This window comes from Cygnus olor, chromosome 2 (genome assembly GCF_009769625.2).
Source record: "Cygnus olor isolate bCygOlo1 chromosome 2, bCygOlo1.pri.v2, whole genome shotgun sequence".
Classification (NCBI taxonomy): Eukaryota; Metazoa; Chordata; class Aves; order Anseriformes; family Anatidae; genus Cygnus; species Cygnus olor.
Window position 1 is genome coordinate 12,965,167 of NC_049170.1, and position 20,111 is coordinate 12,985,277.

Below are 20,111 nucleotides of genomic sequence, written 5' to 3' on the forward strand. Positions count from 1 at the left end.
CTCTGATATACACATGCACATTTAAGCAAGCCATCCTCAGCCTTCTTTGAAAACAGAAAAGCGGATATTTATAGGGTTTTTGAATTGTGACAAGTCAGACTTAGACTTCCCTGACTCAGTCTACATTGGCTGTAAAGACTTCCTAGAGTGAGTAGACCAGTTGATTAGATGTCTCAGTGGAGGCATCGACATTCAGAAAAGATGAATCCCAGTCTAGGTTTTTAAAAAATCTCAAACCTATTTCAGTTTCATTTGCTGGATATTTGCTTAAGTGATTAAAATGCATCTTGAACTTGTGTTTGTTACCAGTTAATGCCCTTCCCATCAGCGTATTGTGATCATTTGGGACTTGCAGCACAACATTGAAAGGCATTGGTTTCACCTCTTTGCGGGAAAGGAATGCTTTTTACATTGCCTAGGGTTCCATAGGATGGAAACATTTTCTTAAGCATCTGTGTTAGAAAGGCAAGCTAACTGTTCCAAGGTCGACTGGTCAACTGGCAGAAGAAATACAGCAGAATGTGTATTTCTTCATATTCTTTGCTAAATTCTTTGCTTTAGGGTAGGCTGCTTCCCCCACTAATTGGATACATGATACAGATATTTTACACTATGTCGTGAAGTAGCAGTGGTATCTAAGATCACTTAGGAATACTCCAGGCAAATATCAGTACTTAGTTCATCTGAAGGTTATGGAAAGAACAGTGAAAGCCAGAATCTTACTGAAACCAAAATAAATGAACATTGTTCTTTTTCTTTTCCTTTCTAAAGGAAAAGAAACCATCACTCATTGACCACTGACAGAGACTCAACACCTGACTTGAAGGATCATTGAATTGACATTCTTTTAAAGTCAGTGGCAAAGTCAATGGTTTCTCTACAACCAGGATTTCAAACAGTATGACAAATCCTATATCTTCTCATACCTATTGATGCATTTTAATTTGTTGAGCTGATAACAGTAATCAATGAATATTGAAAGAACACCAAACACTTTTGAAATGCATATTACTAGGCATTGAGTAATTGTTATTTCTGGTGAAACACTGACATTTGGGAATTTACTGCTGCTTGTTTATTCCCAATAAATGAGTAGCCACAAAGAGAAAGAGAAACTGCTTGCAAAAACTTTGATAACATGATACTGGCTGAAAGTATTTTGAAGTTCTACAGCTGTTTCATCATTTCAACCACATTCAGATTAGGAACAATATTAATATTAATAATAACAATAAATTCACAATAATTAGCAGAGATTAAACTAGTTAAAAAAAAGTTTTAAAAGTAGTTTAAAAAGTTTGGGATTGGGATTTCTTTTTAAAATGGACAAAGTTACAGTCAGGTTGGGTTTTGACCTCTTTATGAAATTTTTGTGTTGGAGCTTAAGTACTTGACAAATCAAGATTTTTTTATTTTTAAAAATTCTCACCAGATATTCACGAAACCACTCGGTATATATATTGTCTTAATTCTGTAAAGAATCCCCAGGAACAGTTTTTTCCTCCATAGTAGACAAGCACATCAAGATCTACATGGCAAATCTCTACTTGTATAGACTAACTTTCTGTTACAACCACAGTGAATTCAGCCCAGAATTGTGTATTAAGAATCACATCACCAGGGTCTGCTTCAGAGTGGGGATCAGCCCCAACTGCCTATTCCATAAAACAGTATTATGATTAAGCAATATCATAACTGTGAGATTATTCATGCACATCTGTTGTAGGTAGATCCTGAGAGTCAACAACTGGTTGCACAGCTGGTGTCGGTGATAGAGATTTGTTTTATAAAGCCACATCCCTCTTCAAGGACTAAGAACTTCTAGGAAGATATAGGATCCACCTGATCAAATTGGGCAAGAGCATCTTTGCCAGCAGGCCGGCTGACCTGCAGAACAGTTTTAAACTTGACCTGCAGAGGGTTTGAAATTTGGAAAAATGTGGGAGGGAGATGTTAATCCACAATCATCTCATATATGAGGAGTCTTGGCAGTATGGTGAAGTTCCCACTGACTGGAAGAGGGGAAACATAACCCCCATTTTTAAAAAAGGGAAAAAAAGGAAGAACTACAGGTCAGTTAGTTTCACCTCTGTCCCTGGCAAGATCGTGGAGCAGATCCTCCTGGAAACTGTGCTAAGGCACATGGAAGATAAGGAGGTGATTGGTGACAGCTAACATGGCTCACTAAGGGCAGATCATGCCTGACAAATCTGGTGGCCTTCTACAGTGGGGTTACAACATTGGTGGATAGGGGAAGAGCAACTGACATCACCTATCTGGACTTGTGCAAAGCATTTGACACTGTCCACCATGATATCCTTGTCTCTAAATTGGAGAGATGTGGATTTGATGGATAGACCACTCGGTGGGTAGGGAATTGACTGGATGGTGGCACTCAAAGAGTAGTGATCAATGGCTCAATGTCCAAGTGGAGATCAGTAATGAGCGGTGTTCCTCAAGGGTCAGTATTGGGACTGGTGCTGTTTAACGTTATTTTTTGGTGACATGGACAGTGGGATTGAGTGCACCCTCAGCAAGTTTGCTGATGACACCAAGCTGTGTGGTGCGGTTGACATGTTGGAGGGAAGGGATGCCGTCCAGAGGAATCTGAACAGGTTTGAGAGGTGGGCCCATGAGGTTCAACAAGGCCAAGTGCAAGGTCCTACACCTGGGTCAGAGCAATCCCAAGCACAAATACAGACTGGGTGGAGAATGGATTGACAGTAGCCCTGAGGAGAAGGACCTGGGGGTGTTGGTGGATGAAAAGCTCAACATGAGCCAGAAACGTGCACTTGCAGCCCAGAAAGCCAACTGTATCCTGGGCTCCATCAAAAGCAGAGTGGCCAGCAGGGGGCCTACAGAAAAGCTGGGGAGGGACTCTTTGTAAGGAAGTGTAGTGATAGGACAAGGCATAATGGTTTTAAAATAAAAAGGGTAGGTTTAGATTAGCTATTCAGAAGAAATTCTATGAGGCTGGTGAGGCACTGGAACAGGTTGCCTAGAGAAGCTGTGGATGCCCGATCCCTGGAGGTGTTCAAGGCCTGACTGAATGGGGCTTTGAGCAACCTCGTCTAGTGGGAGGTGTCCCTGCCCATGGCAGCGGAGTTGGACTTAGATGACCTTTAAGGTCCCTTCCAACCCAAACCATTCTATTATTCTATGATTCTAAAGTGGGACAGGAAACAAAAGGTACAGGCTGTTGTGGAGAAGAGAGACTTCAAAATCAACAGAACAGGGCAGAAAGCAATTTAATGCACCTGCATGCACACAAAGAATTGCCAGGAATGGAACATTATGGAGGTGGAACACTCTGCAAAATCAGTATACAGAATGGACGAACAAACAAGATGAATTAGACATCTGCATGCAGTTGCAGGGCTACAGTTCCATTGCGGTCACAGAGAGAAGGATGTTGAGATAGAGCACACTCAGCACTGATACAAAGATCATACCTAACTGGGAGTGGCTGATATACTAGGTGTCTGTGACCTAGACATTGGAAAACAAGAACCTAATGAAGTTCAACCAAGGGAAATACAACGTCCTGCACCTAGGAAGGAATAACCTCATGCACCAGGACAGGCTGGGAGCTGACCAACTGGAAAGCAACCCATGTAAAAAAGACCCTAGTGGACCTGGTGGACACCATGTTAAACATGAGCCTATAATGGGTCCCTCTGGCAGCCTTATGTACTGGATTTAGAGCATCACCAGCAAGTCAGGGGAAGCGATCCTTCTCGTCTGCTCAGCACTGATGAGAAAAACCTGGATAACTTGGTCCAGTGTTGTTCTCAGCTGTACAAGAGAAACCTGGACATATTGGACTAAGTACGGTGCAGGCCCACAAAGGTGTGCATCTGTTGTACAAGGAGAGTCTGAAAAAGTTGGGACTGTTGGAGAGGTAGAGGTCATCTTATCCTCATGTATAAATGTCTTCTGGGAGGGTATAAAGAAGAGAGTGCCAGACTCTTCCCAGTGAAATTCCATTTATACAAAGGAAGAAAATTTTACTGTAAGGGATGGGGGTGTCAAACACTACTGGAGTAAGTTTCACAGAAAAGTTGTACAATCTCCACCCTTGTAGATATTCTGAATCTTACTGGATGTGATCCCGAGCAACCTGCTGTAGATAATCCTGCTTGGAGTAGGTCGTTGGTGATTTTCAGAGGTCCATGCCAACCCCAATTATTATGTGTTTCCATGATTCTTGGAATTATTAAGTCTGGATTAAAACAAAACAAAACCCAACAAAATAAAACAAACTTAAAAACTGGTAAAAGTATTGATTGAGTTTACACCTCTGCATTTGTGCTGGAAACCCACTGCTGTGCATGTTTGTTTTCATGAACTTAACTAGTGCATTTTCAGCACACCAGAGAAGTAATTCATTTTTGCTATGAAGTCACATTTTTGATCATTTTTAGTTGCTGAATTCCACTTATTTCAGGGAGAGTAAGGTACATAAATACCTCCGAAGGGAAAATTCCCAGGTGCCAAAACTTGAATTTGGCTTTTGCACTTCATGCATCGAAATCAGACTAAATTACCATGCAGTTTTGACTAACAGGAGCAAACAGCTGATACTGTAGTACGCAAATGCAGCTTAAGGAATCATAAATAAATTGCCTAATTTTAAGTGTATTCCCTGAATGGTGCTGTCTTTATGGAAATGAAACTGCTATTGAAAGTCAAATTTATTCCTACATGTTTTACTTTAGGTCTATTTTTAGTAATTGATGTATCTCCCCAGAAGTCAGTCAACAATTACAAAAAATAAACCTGCATTTAAGTATTTAAGAGCATGTTCTGTCTGGATAATTTTCCCTTAGAGTAATTTTTTTCTAAATATAGAAATTATGATGTCTTTTAAAATATTAAGATTGCTTTCTTTTAACGTTTGAAGTAATTCCAGCATATATCTTAGTCTAAGCACCAAAGAGGACCCATTGACTTCACTGGAATTACAGGTCTCAAATTATGGACACTATTAAATGCTATTGTGTCTGTTCTCTGCCTAGCAGAAACAATATAAATACACATGTAGTTCTGGGTTACAAATAACTGTATTTACTATGCATATACAAACATTCAGTCCTGGCTGTGAGCCCTGATTAGTTTCTAGTGAATTCTAAAGCAAAACAATGTGAATACCATTAAAGAGCTGAAAAAAATGTTTTAAAGGGTTAGTTCTGTGTTCTGTAAACTCTGTCCTAGCTTTATTTTGAATGATGAGGGAAAGCAGGTAGATTTGGGAACCCCTCACTTTTATATTTCTATGCATGGAAACTTCACCACAAAACTATGTTGAAATATCAAATTTGGCTAGTTTAAAAAGACATCATCCACTGATATTATATCTCGTAAATGAAGTCAAATACAAATTATGTTTTAGAGAAATAAAATACTCCTGACACAGTTGTAAAAACAGCAACCTCTATTCAAAGCTAAAGATACAGTGTTTGTGCACAACAAAGCTAGTGGATTTAATGATGCAGTAAAGACAATCTGGTGTATCATTTAGAAATTAATTCTGCATACGTAGACAACCTAAGGCTGAAGCATGAGGTACCTTTTCTTGTTTGAAGTGACATTGGGGTTATAAGCAGTAATTACTTAATTTGTTTAAAATAGGTTTGATTATTTCAACTTTTATCATGTAATTAATGGCGTCTACATCAATTATACTTTAATTTTCATTCTTGGTTCAAAGTAATATGTCTATTTTCTTGAATTTGGCACTAGCTCAAACAGTCCTTGAAGAATCTGTCTTCCACACCCTTCAGAATCTCCCTTCCTTGAGGAAATCCTCTCTCTGAAATTTCCTTTTCATTTCCTGTTTTCCAAATAATACAAGACCAGGTTCAGCGTACTGACTACCAGAATGTGGTCTGAAGACAGAGTTGAGGCCATACGGCATCTTGCAAGATCACAAGCACCAATTCTTGTGTTAGAACTAACACTGCTGGTTTCAGTGCATTAATCAAAATTTACACTGCAGTTCAAAAAGTTGGGTGATTGCTTGGGCTTTATGAGCATTTGTTATCCATTTTCTCTACTTTTCAACTTGTTTAATGTAATGTCTGCAAATCACTATAGAAATGAGGAAGAGCTTCTTCATCTGCCAAAACTGCTCTGGTAAATCTGGTGCTTGGGTATCTTTCCCCCCGCTGCTTTCTAGTCAAGGTGAGATGGGACACAGCCTGAGATAAGCACAACTCTCAGATCCCCACTTAGTTTGGCTAGAGCAGGTAAGCCTTTGTGGTAGGAGACATTTATTGACAGATAACTCATAAACTGATCTTCCTCCTGTGTACCTACTTGTGAATGTACACTTACTGTATTCATAGACTGAATTTGAAGTGCTTAACTTGAAAGGGAAAAGCTACTGAAATCAAAGCAGAGATGAAGTTTTCAAAAGCTGCTGCTTTTACTTGGCTTACAGAATCCCTACTGAAGCAATGAAGTAGATTTGGTCTGATTCTCATGTGGGAGCTGACAGAACAGCACATTTTTGAAAACAGGTTATACTTATTTAGAAATCTATCTATATTTAGGCTGCTGTTTTTGAAACCTTGTGTGATATTTTTATTCCAGCTGTGGCAAACTTCAAACTCACTCAGTCTTTTGATGAATTTTAGCTCATAATGACCAGTCACAGAGGGAAAGGCAGCTTCTCATATGACAATAATAATCTGGCATTGCTCTTGCATTATGTCTGACTCAACCCCTCTCACAAGAGGATCAGGTCAATCCAACAGAAAAGGCTTTCATTTGCCTTTTCAGAGAAAGAAGTTAGACTGTAGCTGAATTTTTGTGATTTTTTTTTTCTGTTTCCAGTAATATTTTCCATGTTTTATTTTCCCTATCTATTGGAAACAGCCTTGTGATTACTTTGCTAGAGTTTGTTTTGTCCAACCAGTCTCTAGTTTGGAGGAAAATGTTTACATAGACAGACTTCATCACTGCATCAGAAGAAAATCCTTCCACTTCTGCAACCCTGGTGACAGTCAACGCACATGTACTGCATTTTTTTTATTATTATTTTTTATTTTTGGCTTACAGAGGATGGTATGGCATGAAGCCATCACTAGTGTTTTGAGAATTCTGAGAATTCAAGAGGAGGAAATGAAGCAGGGCTGTGTGTTTAGACCTACTCCTGGCATACAGGGGTGTGCTTGGCTGGCAGCCCCACAGCTGCTTATCCCCCTGAGCCACCAACTTCCCTGTGGCTGCTGGATCCCTCACCACAGAGTGGGGATTCAGGGTACTCTCTCATCACCCTTCCTCCAGCTCATTCCCTTATGATTTTGGATCCCCACTTCCCAAAACAGATTTTTTCACCATATGTGAGAAGCTGATTGATTGACTTTCTTTGGTGAAAGGGGACTGCTCTTAACTAGGCAAAATGTTGAGCAAGATCTTAATCCTGCTTTTGGGGAAAGGGTTTGTGTGTGCATTTTTCAACGTGTAAATTCAATTGATCCAGTAGTCTTGGAAGCCTTCTGGTAAACTGTATCTTCCTCCTTCATTTGTGTTACATGAACTTATTTTTCTCCTAGTCACTGTTGTGCACTCTATAACAATCTGTCCACAAAATGGAGACATTTAAGAAATAATTATATTGGCTCATTACATTCTCAGTCCTTTATTCTTTAATTCTGGTGCTAATAAACACCAAAATTTATATCCCTCCTGCCAAACACTGCATGCCTTCAGGCACTGGTGTAGTTTATATTCACATCATCTCTAAATCATGGTAAGTAGACCGCATATTGCCTGTTAGGTGAAGTCTAATGAGTAGTGTTATTTTTAGAAGCAGAACTATATCCTTTGATTTCTATTGTATTTTTTTATTGCTGGAATAATTTTTGTTTGTCTTGTACTCTGCAGCTGCATATCAAGCTGAATGCTTTGGGGATTTGTTATTCTGTGCAACAAAGCCTAATATGCTTTCCTGGTCAGCATGTGACTGCACCTGGATCATCTACTGCATCTCTAATGCCTGTAACAGATACTTCCTGTTTTGGGATTCTTTCCATTGTTCTCTGCTTTGAACTTGACTTGCCTTCTTTAGACAAGATGTTTAAATGATTGAAGACTTAGACACCCATTTCTGTATAGTGACCCATGTTCTTCCTCTAATGTATGTTATGTACAAACGTGGAGGTTTGCAGGAGCCTTATTGTATTGTATGATTAAATCTTATTTTTAAACACAATCTGCATCAGTGAAACAAAATTACTTTTTAAACACATGAGGCTAAAAGGGTGCAAAGCCTTGGTGGATTCAGCTAAATTATTTTACAATGATTTCTTCTTGATTTAATTTAATTAATTAACTACAGATAAGTGTGATTACAAGTGCTTTTGAGTAATTGCTGTCTCTTCCTAAGTGTTTGTACAGAACCTAAAACAATGAAGCCAGTCCTATGAATAGTAATAAATTTAAGGAAAAAGGTTCAATTGTGTATTTTAACAAAATGCATATGTTATGTTGTTTACCTTTTGCCTTGACTATAAAAAGTATAAATGCTTAAATAAATCAAAAGAGCCTATACTGTTATATATAACACACTAACTTAAAACCCCAAACTGAAAAACTTAATATGTTGCTTTGTTCCCATAGCAATAAAAATAAAAGAGCTTAAAACTCTAAGTTGCTGAATATTCTCTATCTCACTTAATGTTAATTTAGTAAATAAAAATGTGTGTAACATTAGAGAAGAGTCTTGTTGTAAAATTAAGTCTTGAAATTCTGTTCAGATGAATTCTCGTTGGCTCTTATTAAAAGAGGAAGAAAAAGATAAAATGAGATGGAATACTTGCAAAGAAAGAAAATGTTTAGTTGATGAAAAAGTCAGAATTAAAAAGGGAGAATATAGAGATGTGATAAGTTGAAACCACAAACAGAATTAAAGTTTCTCCAGGTATAATCACACAAATGAATTCTGACAGAGGAATGCAGTTATTGAGCATATATAATGAGTTATGAGTGGTCAGGACTAAAATGTTACATTTTTCCAAAAATGGAATTCTCCCCAGTGCAGAGGTAAAAATGCATTTAAGGGCCATAATCTTCCTTCCTCCCTCCCTCTTTTTTCCTTTTCCTTTTCATCCAGCTGTCAAGGACTTAAGTGGAATGTTCTTGTGAGAGAAGAGATAAAAGTAGCAATATCTAGTATTCTTAAATCTTCATCCATGCAGATGACTTTGCCACACTATATTTAATTTATAAAACTTGACAGAGTTGTGAAAAATGAAAGAATGGAGTTGTGTTTGTTCAGGTTAAACATACCTAATAAAACACTGGCTTCACTTTTTGATTAGATACTTTATAGTTCAGTATAGTGGAGTGAAATACATAGATAAATGGTTGCATCAAAGATATTTAAGAGAGTTTTGGAGTCTGTTTGCAGACCATTAAAAGTTAAAAATATATCCCAAACTGAACATCTGTACACATACAATTACAATTACTTTTTTTTTTTTTAATTTCCTTTGATGTATACACAGAGAAAATCTTCAGAGATGGGGAAAGGAAACTAAGAATGAAATTTGTTCCAAGTCTAAAGATATTGTTCAAAGCTAAAGAGAACCAATGAATGCCGTACATTTTTCATGTGGCCCTTGATGTATGTGGCCATTTACTATTAGAACTGACACTGTCAACCTGTTTCAAGTTTCAAATTCACCTTTTATGTTTTTATAAAAGAAAAATTCCATATGCTTCTACGAAGCATTAATAACTAATCAAATTGGTATTGTTGAGCATATAATATCTCTTAAAAAAAAAAGTATGTCTGGTTATGTGTAAATGGCAGTTGCTGGTTTCTTTGGGATCAATGAGCTTGTCATGAGTACTTTGAGAGTACTTTGGGAGCAGAACATATGAGATAACTCCATTGTTTTATTAGATTACATTCATCATATGCAAACGTATCACACCACAATTTCAAACTTTTCCATGTTAACTGTTGGTACAACACAGGGGATGCCCTCTTCTTTGTGACAAGCTAGGTGACTCACATTTTATATCTCACTTGTAACACCTCTCTGAAAGGAAATTAAAACAACCAACCAACCAAACAAACAAACTAACTAACTAACTAAAAAACAACAGCAGTGAACACAGCATACACATGGTTGTCTCCTGGGGTAATTTATCATTAAAAGGAAGATAAAAATTTTTCAGTTTTGCAATTTTTCAGTTCAACCAAATGGTAACTTTCACCACACTTTTCATTCATGTCTATCCTTTGTGCTCTGCAGGGTTGTGACCCCAGCGAGAACCTGACAGAGCTATGTACAGACAGCAGTAAAGAGACAACATGGATGACCCAGGCAGTGGTGAGCAACAGGTTTACCTGCACTGATTATCCCTTCTCACTCATGCACATAATTGTCTTAAATCACATAATAGATTTCATTTCCCCTCCAGCCTTTGCTCAGGTTCTCACTTTCACAGCGTCTAAGGTACTACATGTTTAGTCATGTATTAGAGATAAGGAGACCGTGCTTATCACATTTCATGATGGATTTATGGCATAACATAGTGTCTGGGGAGGGTGTGCTTGCTAAATCAGATTGTGGGTAATGCTAACCCATGAAAACAGGAATTGAAAGCTCTGTTTTGCAAAAGACTGAGATGGGAGTGCAAAGAGTGACCCTCAAACACAATATATAAAACCTGACATGTTGGTGCTCTCTTTTGTGTTTGCTTAGTAGCTGGCCTATTTCGTTAGGCCTAACATTATATTTTTGTAAATGCATGTGTTTCAGGTAAAGGGAATCATGAAGCCATTGGCTTGTGGAACCTAATTGCACCCTGGTACATGGAGAGCAGAGGGAATGTGAATGTAAATGAGTTAGCCAAGAAACTGCTAGGGCAGGAATCAGATGCTCCGGCTCATTGCAGAGACAAATGCTTCTGACAACATTTAGCTGGTGCAGACCATCAGTTCTGAAAGACCAGGGTTTTCAAAACACTGAGCTAGCTGAAGCATCAGCTAAGGAAATTTTTCCAAGCACACCTTGAATATACGGACCCTGTGACATAAATAACAGCACCAACACTGTTTACAGGGACTGTGCTGTAAAACAGTTCCAACACAGTAAAGCGTGAAATGTATGTGTCAAGTTTATTATGCTTCCCTTGCCTCAGGCTGATTAGTGCAAATTAATATTTCACACTAATCAGCATGAGCAGTTAGCACACAATTTGGATTTACGGAATTCAGCTGATTGCATTAAAAATGTATTTAGGCTATTTTTGTATTGTGCAAATAGAGCAAAAATACCTGAACTGCTTCCAGCAATATATATATATATACATATATATATATATATATATACATATATATATACATATATATATATATAAATATATTAGTTCTACAGTGGTAATGTCACCCTTCATATAGTAATATACTGTTGACATAGTAGTGGCTTCATGGATATTGATACTTATAATATCTAAATTTCATACTGTTCAAGTGAAAACCTTACTTCATACTGATTTATTATTTTTTTCATAGGCAATGACTAGTCAAATTTTAAGCCATTTAAGAAAATATATTTTAAACATACTTTAAAAATATGTAAATGAGTAATATGTCTGAAATATGATCCTGAAACTACTTAAAAAACTGGCTTCTTAGGGAATATAGTTATCATGGGTTATTATAGAAATAAAATGGGTTATTATAGAAATAAAACAGTATATTCATTTAGCTGGATCAGACAAATCTTACATCAGTTTCCTGCTGCTGTGAAGAAACAAGAGTGATTACTTGCCACACTAAAAGCTAAATGTAAAACCCACCTGTTTGCTCAGGCTTTTGCAAATCTGAGATCTGTTATTCTCACGGATCCTTTCAAAAAACAAACAAACAAAGCCTCATGCAGATGTCCCCATCAAATTTTTGAGACCATATAACCCAGTACCATTTCTGGCAACTTTACTAATGAAGTTCTCACTGACTGCTGTGGAAGCTGGCTCAGGTGCATTTTCTGAACCTAATTTAGCTCATAGCTCTTGCAGTTGTCTAGAAAATCTTTGCAACATTGATTTCATACACCAATTGGATGGCACAGGAACTGTTAGATCATTTTTTTAGATACTGTATTGGCTTTCCAACAAGAAGACATCTGAGTACTTTGCACTAATTACACACACACACACACACACACACAAATATTACTTAAAATTAACTAACTTCTGCAAATTACACTCAACATTTGCTTGGAGCAGTCGCCCATCATCACTATGGCAAATTATGTCTGTGTACCAAGAGGATATATTGTCTTCTGTAGAAGGCAACAGTGAGTCCATGTTTTATACTGTACCAGACTCCAAAGCTGTTTTCTTCCTTCATCTGAAATTGAGATTAATGGAATAGCTCTGGATTCATAGTGGCATAGCCAAGAATAGAACCCGAGTCTTAGTTAATGTGGTTACACACATTGATCCCCCAATATTTAGAGCAGGACTTCCGTGTTTGGTGTTATTTCTGAGATATCCTCAGGAAACAAAGGCTTCTGAAGTTTGTCTAAGGCCAGTATCTCCACAACCCATAAAAATGTATTGTGTGAAGGTGTTTTTAAATCCAGACATCAGACCTTTCTTCTTTGTTTTTACTTTTGGTTATGAGAACCACTTCCTAATATCTTCTTGTTTGAGTGCAAAAACCTCAAGACAGTAAGTGGAGGATTATATAAATGAACAATTGTAGCTCTGTTTCTTTAGACAAATAAAAGACGTCTGTATTGAGTTGGTTGGATGCCAACCCAGAATCCTGCAGGTCTCCTCCCCTAATCTGGATAGCTATTTTATGTTGTGAAATGGCCTTGAGCCATTTGCATCTCAGTATGAGGTCTGCTTTGTACCACAAAAATCAAATAAATATATTTCATTACCTAATAGTTATTCATAATGCACATTCTACCATTATCATTTAAATAAAGTCACTTCGATTTTCTTACTTGCTTATCCAAATCCACCATTACTATTCCCTCTGATTTGCTTAGTAATATATATATATATATATAAAATTATGTAATTAGGCATGTCAGCACAATGAACATGTAATGTTCTTACAAATACTATAATTGTGGCCCATTTGTCAACAAATGACAACTTTAATAAGAGGAGTGCTCAGATCATATAGAATGTCTACATGCTCCTTTAATAAGCAGATTGCAAAATTTACTGCCACAGCAAGATGCTTTAGGACTTCAGCACAAGGAGGAGAAGAGTTCAACCCTAACTGAAAACACATGTCCAGAAGAAAGAACCCAGCCCCCCATAGTATCAAGTCTTATTGCTGATTTAAATTTAAGCAAGTACATACAGTGAATTTTGCTAAATCTGGGAACCTGGCCTCATACATTGCCAGCAAACCCAATTAGAGCTGCTTGAGTTAAAATTTTGATAGGGTGATGTGTCTTCTCTGAAGCCAAACTGATTTAACAGTATTTGTGGCCTTTTTAGGACTGCTGACCTTTATCCAGCCATCATGCTCCTTTGAAAGATTTCTGTGCTGTGTATGTATGTCAGTGAACAAGAGACAAGGTGCTTTCCTGTGTATGGTGTGTCCCCCTCCATGCTTAGCAGAGTCAGGTATAGAGTGCTGTGGAGATTGTTTGATTCAAATTTTGGCTGAAGGTTTCTTGTTACATACCTCAGGATTCTAATCCAGATGCTCATAGGCTCAACTATGGTTAAAATGGCAGGCTTGCAGAACATTTTCCTGTTAAAGTTTCTTAAGGTTTCCTGTTTACAAAATCAGAATTTGAGCTCTCAGCAGAGACTAGAAGAATTAGACAGCCATGTCCTCTTTGTTTTCCCAAGAAAGCAACAACCACCTTCTTTAGGTTCTTTTGAAAACTCTAGTATAATTTATTAATCTCTAAGTTGTTTATTGAATTCTCTGTTACAGCACGGTAAGAATAACTTACAAAAGAAGAATGTGAACTATGAGATCCATGTTTTCAAATAGAAGGTAAAAGATAACAGCAGGCTACATCTTTAAAGGGAAGACAACTGATAATTCATTCTCATTAAATAACAGTACTGCTGATGACCAGTTAAACAGATAATAGAATAGAAATGTGTGTACATAAAGAAGTATCTATCATTTAACTTTAGCACAGTTAGAGTAAAAAAAGGTTAAATTGTATTGATTAATCTATTCATTCATTTATTTTTAACAAATGGGATAAAGTATCTCAAAACCACTAACATTCCTTATCTTTCTCTGAATTGCATTGCTTGCTCATCTCAAGTGCTTGAGTCCCTGTCATTTAGACAACGGTTTGAGAATTTTCTAGCTTTAAATATATATATATTTTTAATAATTATTATTATATAATTATAAAATTATAAAAAATATAAAATAATAAAAAATAAAAAATAAAAAAATATGAACTTTAGACATTGTGAAAGTTTAACTGTGCTGTAAAACTCATTCTGTGTTAATTCATCCCTGTGTAACTGAATAAGTAAAAGAAAACAGTGTGGAGCCCTCAGGGTCCAATGCAGTGGATGCTGGCAGACCCAGCTGGTTACTGCAGGAAGGGGCACTGGAATCCTTAAGTCACTTTAGTTGTGGTCGTGCCGTGGATGTCATGCAGATGCTGGCCCAGAATTAATGTGATGACTCCCAAAGCTAAAAGCCTATGCTACATCCTGTGTTGATCCATTTGAACAGGATCCTGAAAGGTCAGGGTGACAAATACATACATCACATGTGTGAGAAAGGGAGCTGTAGGCAGTTCCCTTACAAGTGCATTTTCTGCAAATAACATGAATTGTATTTCTTTTCACCTGGAAACAAAGATGCCATGTGTACACCTAGTCTTCTGAGCATCATGATAAATAGTTTCAAACCAGATGTACTTAATGGCCAGGTGTACAATCTTGCATGCTAAGTCTGCATGGAAAAAGAGGTAAGCATGTGGCAGCTCTGGATAGGTATCCTATTAATGTAGAAAACATGAATCACATATATAAAGCCCCAGCCTGAAGGCTTATGAGTGATGTATTCAAATCAAGCTACAGAACCTAGGGACAGAAGATTTACACTTTCATAAGCTTCTACAGGAAGCAAAACACCCCTAGACAGAGGTGCCAAAAAACACTGCATGATTTGTCCAAATTATCCATTTCTCATTGCAAGCAAGTCACGAACAACCTATAGAATACACTCAAGCAACACTTAATCTATGACTTGTGATTTATTCAGCTCTTCCTGAAAATCAGAAGCCTCAGAGAAATCTCTAAATGAACTCAGTATGCTGGGACCTCCAAAATCACTAAACACTCAAAAAAAACACAACTAAATTGAAAAAGTTAAGAAACAACTAATACAGTTGGGAAAAAAACAGTCGAATCAGAAATATTTATAGAGAGAAAACAGTTAAATTGTTAGTAAGTGTGAGGGTCACCTTCAGTCACTGGAATTATTTCTACCCCAAGAAAGTCAGAGAACTACAAGTATAAATAATGTGTAACTGTACCATATTTGAAGACTTTTCTGCAGCAAAGTTTCTTATTCTGGAAGCAAGTAATCTGAGTAAATTTGTACTTGAAAAGTAGGTTTTAACTCTCTTTTATTTTTTTTACTTTTTTATTTTTTTAATAAGGAAAGCATGAAAACTGCTGACTGTCTCAACTGTGGCTCTAAAAAGACAGAATTGTTTGTAAACTATGGTATTGGAAAATCTCTGTCTTGACTTTTGAACTCTTGGTTTAACAGTTAGTTAGTTACTATGGTGATAGTGCCCAAAGCACAGGCAGCTGTAACATTAAAATAACTGTGAAACACAGGATTACCTAAAAGAAACATATAATCTTGTATAAAGAAAGTATTTATTTTTCATTAATATATCTATCATCTCAATGACTCATTAGTGTTAAATCACTCACCTAAATGCAGACACCTTCAAGTGAATCCACAGCTAGCAAAGTTACAGACAGAAGCAATTCACCCCATCTATTTTTCATGTGTCTTTTTGGATGATATGAATCACTTACTGGAAACACCTCTCTCTCTCTCTTTCCCTCTCTCCCCACTAACTGCAGTGTGAACTCATGTAACCTATTTAGCTACCTGTAATGGGTAAAATGAATTGAACATAGCCCTACATTTGCTGTAGGCTTATAAATAATTTTTACTGAGAAACCTGCCAGAGTTAACAACCATAGATTACAAAAATTGCTGTAAATATGATGATACTGTTACAGTTTATATAAAATTATGTAGGAAAGTGTACATATATTCACACACATACTCTTTCTCTAAAGGAATAGATTACATACTGTATGTTTATGAGCATGTGTGCACAATAGTTACAATTTATTATCTATTATCACTCCAAAAAAAATTCCAAGAAGTAATTCAAATGCCTGGATTTTCTCCTACTCTCTCTTGTTTTCCTGCTTCCTCTCACTTTACTTCTTGACAAGTCTGTCTCTCTAGATTTTACTAGTATTAGTTGTGAGTAGGGGGATACATGAAGGAAAGACATCATCACCTCTCTGCTTATGATTACAAAATATTTAATAATAGTTCAATGTAAAAATATTAAACAGCAGAACATGTATATATGTATATAAAATATGTTTGTGATAATAAACCAATATTTTGAGGGCATTTTTTCTGTCTTATCTGTTCTTTTAATGTGTAAAACATTTTAATAAAAATATTGTCAGAAAGGGTGAGAGCAGGATAAAAAGTCCACTTAAAATGAATTCGTACATTGGTGAGGTATTTCTGTGCAGTGGGCAGAAGGCATATATTCATAGCAGTAGGAAAAAAAACACACACTAATATTTAATATTTTTTAAGAAAGCAAAAGTAAAGAGAAAACAAAAGAGATGTGAACATACCTGCTTTTTGAAAATAGCTGTAGTGTTATTAGTCACATAATGTTCTGGTTGTATTATTTGATGTCCTAAGAATTGCTACCACTCTTTTTAATCACTGCAGTGCTCAGCATTTCTGACACTCTGTCCTTTGTAAGACTAACTGCCAAGCTTCTTAAATCAACTGAAGGAGTGAAGGCGCAGACCTTGATTAACATGAGAGATTTGGTACTTAATTCTGAAAATACCTGAAACCTCTACTGACATCTGAAAAATGTCGTAATAATATATCCCTGAAAAAAATATGGAACAAGCACAGCAGAAAACAAAACAAAACAAAACAAAAAATACTCTTATTTTTTATAGGAATAACCTCAGTCTAGAGAATAAAGATTTTTATATGAAAACAGAACACTTTTTCTAGCTTTTGACAAATAAGCATGCTTTTCTTAAATATTTGTTTGTTGGTTGATTTAGTTATACGAAATAAAGCTGTTATATCCAAAGTCATCTCTATTCTACAATGCATATATCCTTTTCACACAAGAAAGGATTCAAGTTCTGATTCTATGCTGTGCAGGTATTTTTCATGCTGTGGAGAGGATTCATCTGACCATATGTACACTTCCATAGTGGAGACATCTATGTTTGAGCTACTTACATTAGTTTCCTTCTTTGTGACAGGTATTTTTATGGCATAATAAAGTTAGTTAGATGTCTGCATTAAGTCAGATGACTCACGCCCTAAAATGTTTTTCACTCAGCAACTATGATAAGAGAGATTCCAGTAAGACTGGCAAAACGTGGATGCCTGAGGTTCGCTTAGGTGAATCACATCCCAAGTGAAGAAACTTGATTTTGTAATGTCAGGTACCTTGTACCTTCATGCTTTATTTCCTGTCCTTTTATTTCCCTTAACCTACTTGCTTCTGTTTTTTTTTTTTTTTTTTTTTTTTTTTACCAGTTCTGATGGTGCAATGAATGTATCCACAGTCATCCTGTTTCTAAACCTTAGTCCATTAAGAAACACAGCAGTACAAGGCAGAGGTGACTGAAGTAATGAATGACTGAACATGACACAAATTTTAACATGATGAATACAAAGATCAGCCTGAATAAAGCTTATCAGAATTTTAGGCATTTCACTTCAGCAATTCATGCTACTATGGGATAGGAGCTGCCCTGTGGAGGTGTTTCCAGACACCTGCACTCTTTCCAAATAGTGCAGGCTGAGCCAAGAAAAGTATTTCAGCCAGTTTATGACTGGTGAAGTGAATCTTTTGTCCAGCAGAGATAGGGATACCAACCAGTGGTAGAGCTTTTGCTCCCAGTTTGGAAGACCTGAAAGACCAGGAAAAGAAAGAAGATTCTGCCCTCCTCAGGGACAGCTGGCACAGAAGATAAGCAGGCCACTATGGAGAATTTGAGGCATGGAGGGCTTCAGTTAATTCCTCGTCACAACTGAAATATTTCAAATATTCTGGTGATACAGCTTTATTGCATGGATATGTACAAAAACAAAAAAACAAAAACTTTGAAGCAAGCAATACACAACACTGGTGAGAAAGCTACGTCTGAAAACATCCACATGAATCTGGAAACCCTACTCAAAAGACTGATGTGTAAATATGATGTGACATCAGGGCCCAATACAGATAAATACCAATTTTTTTTTATATATATATATTTTTTGATTCTTAAGTCTTAGTGAAGATTCACTAGAAAATACTGTTTTATACAGGAAATGCTGTTCAGTCAGGAAATAGGTCATATAAGCTGTCATAATTAATCATTTATTTATTTATTTATTTTAAAGTAATGCAAGCTCATCCACACAAAAGATGTTTTTTTCCTCTAACATTTTTGCTGGTCTGGAAATGAGCCATGAGCCGATACATATGCCTACAGAAGACACTGAGAAATTTTCCAGGCAAGTGGGATTTGTGGGGTCTAGGTGTCTAACTCACAGTATTCATTTTTATGCACTCAATTACCATTTACGACCTGGACCTAAGGTCATCAGATGAAAATTCTGTTGAAGTGAAAACTTGTTCTTATTTTCAGTGGGTGCAGGATGTGATCCAGATGGGTAATAAACTTGTGATTTACAGGTGTGAGCTATAGTGCTATATAGAAATATGCATGAAGAAAGAGCATTATGTGTGAGGATATTCCTTTTATTTCAGCATGTCTAAAGGAACATATGTGCTGCCTTATTCATTCTTAGCAGCAAGGTCATTTTCTGAAGGACACGGAACAAAAAAAAAAATTGATCTATGAACAGCTCTTATAGCAGTTACTAAATATCTAGCCTTGAAAATCACTTCTAAAAGGAGAGGATGTATTGTGTTATTGTATATTGTATTTTCATCTTTCACTACCAGAGTCAATATTTCCACCACCATCAGTCAAAGGAGTGCACTGAGTCCAGCTGTGTACATTCAATGGTATAAAAGATATTCAGGTGTTACTAGGAGATCTATTATCTGTGTTGGAGCTTTTGTCTAGGGAAAAATATAGGGAAAAATTCTTCACAGTTAATTACAAAATTTGTTACTAAAGGGTTTAGTGATTTAAATATGTTTTAATATATTTTAGGACAAATTCTGCCATCCAATGAGGAACTGCAAAACTTGGGGTGAAAGCACAGACTGTGTATGTAGTAAGCGTAGACACAACTGGATGGACATTTGCTTGGCTGTTGAACTGAAATAAAGAGATAGGCAGGAATTAAACTATGGTGGGTAATTATAAGGTGAGGAGCTTAAATGTGATGTGGAATACAAGTAGAATTGAACAGAAAGAAGAATTTGGAATAAGATTTACATAAAAAATGTGGGGATAGAAGCAGGATGGATGGAAACAGATCCTTCAAGAACACCAAAGGAACAAGCAGATTAACTATAAATTCACCACTGTATCTGTGTGTATGTGTATGTATGTGAGGGGAGGAGTTTTTACTCTTTTAGGGAAAAATGTCTGAAATTTAGTGGGAAATGTTCCATAACCACAACCCCAAGTGCTTTCATTTTTACTTTAGAGGCAGTTAAGAATCCAAGATTTAGAGAGGAAAAAGGGTGTCCTCAGAGGTTTCAGTTTGTGCTTTATGCTTCTTGTATTCCCTGCAGTGACAGATTCTGCCTTGTAGTATATCTGCATTACATGTTTCTTGCATTTTTCCTTTCTCTTCAAAAAGTAATAAAACACTGAAGGATTTGGAATAGGAGTGATTATAAATTACAAACTCA

The 20,111-nt window shown here is 36.6% G+C and overlaps 1 long non-coding RNA gene across 1 annotated transcript; it reads left to right on the forward strand.

Moving 5' to 3' along the window:
- Positions 1-6,867: 6,867 nt before the first annotated feature.
- Positions 6,868-8,725, forward strand: LOC121065812. The gene is made up of 2 exons (XR_005817333.1): positions 6,868-7,756; positions 7,891-8,725. It is a non-coding gene; the product is annotated as an uncharacterized LOC121065812 (long non-coding RNA).
- The last annotated feature ends 11,386 nt before the right edge of the window (positions 8,726-20,111 follow it).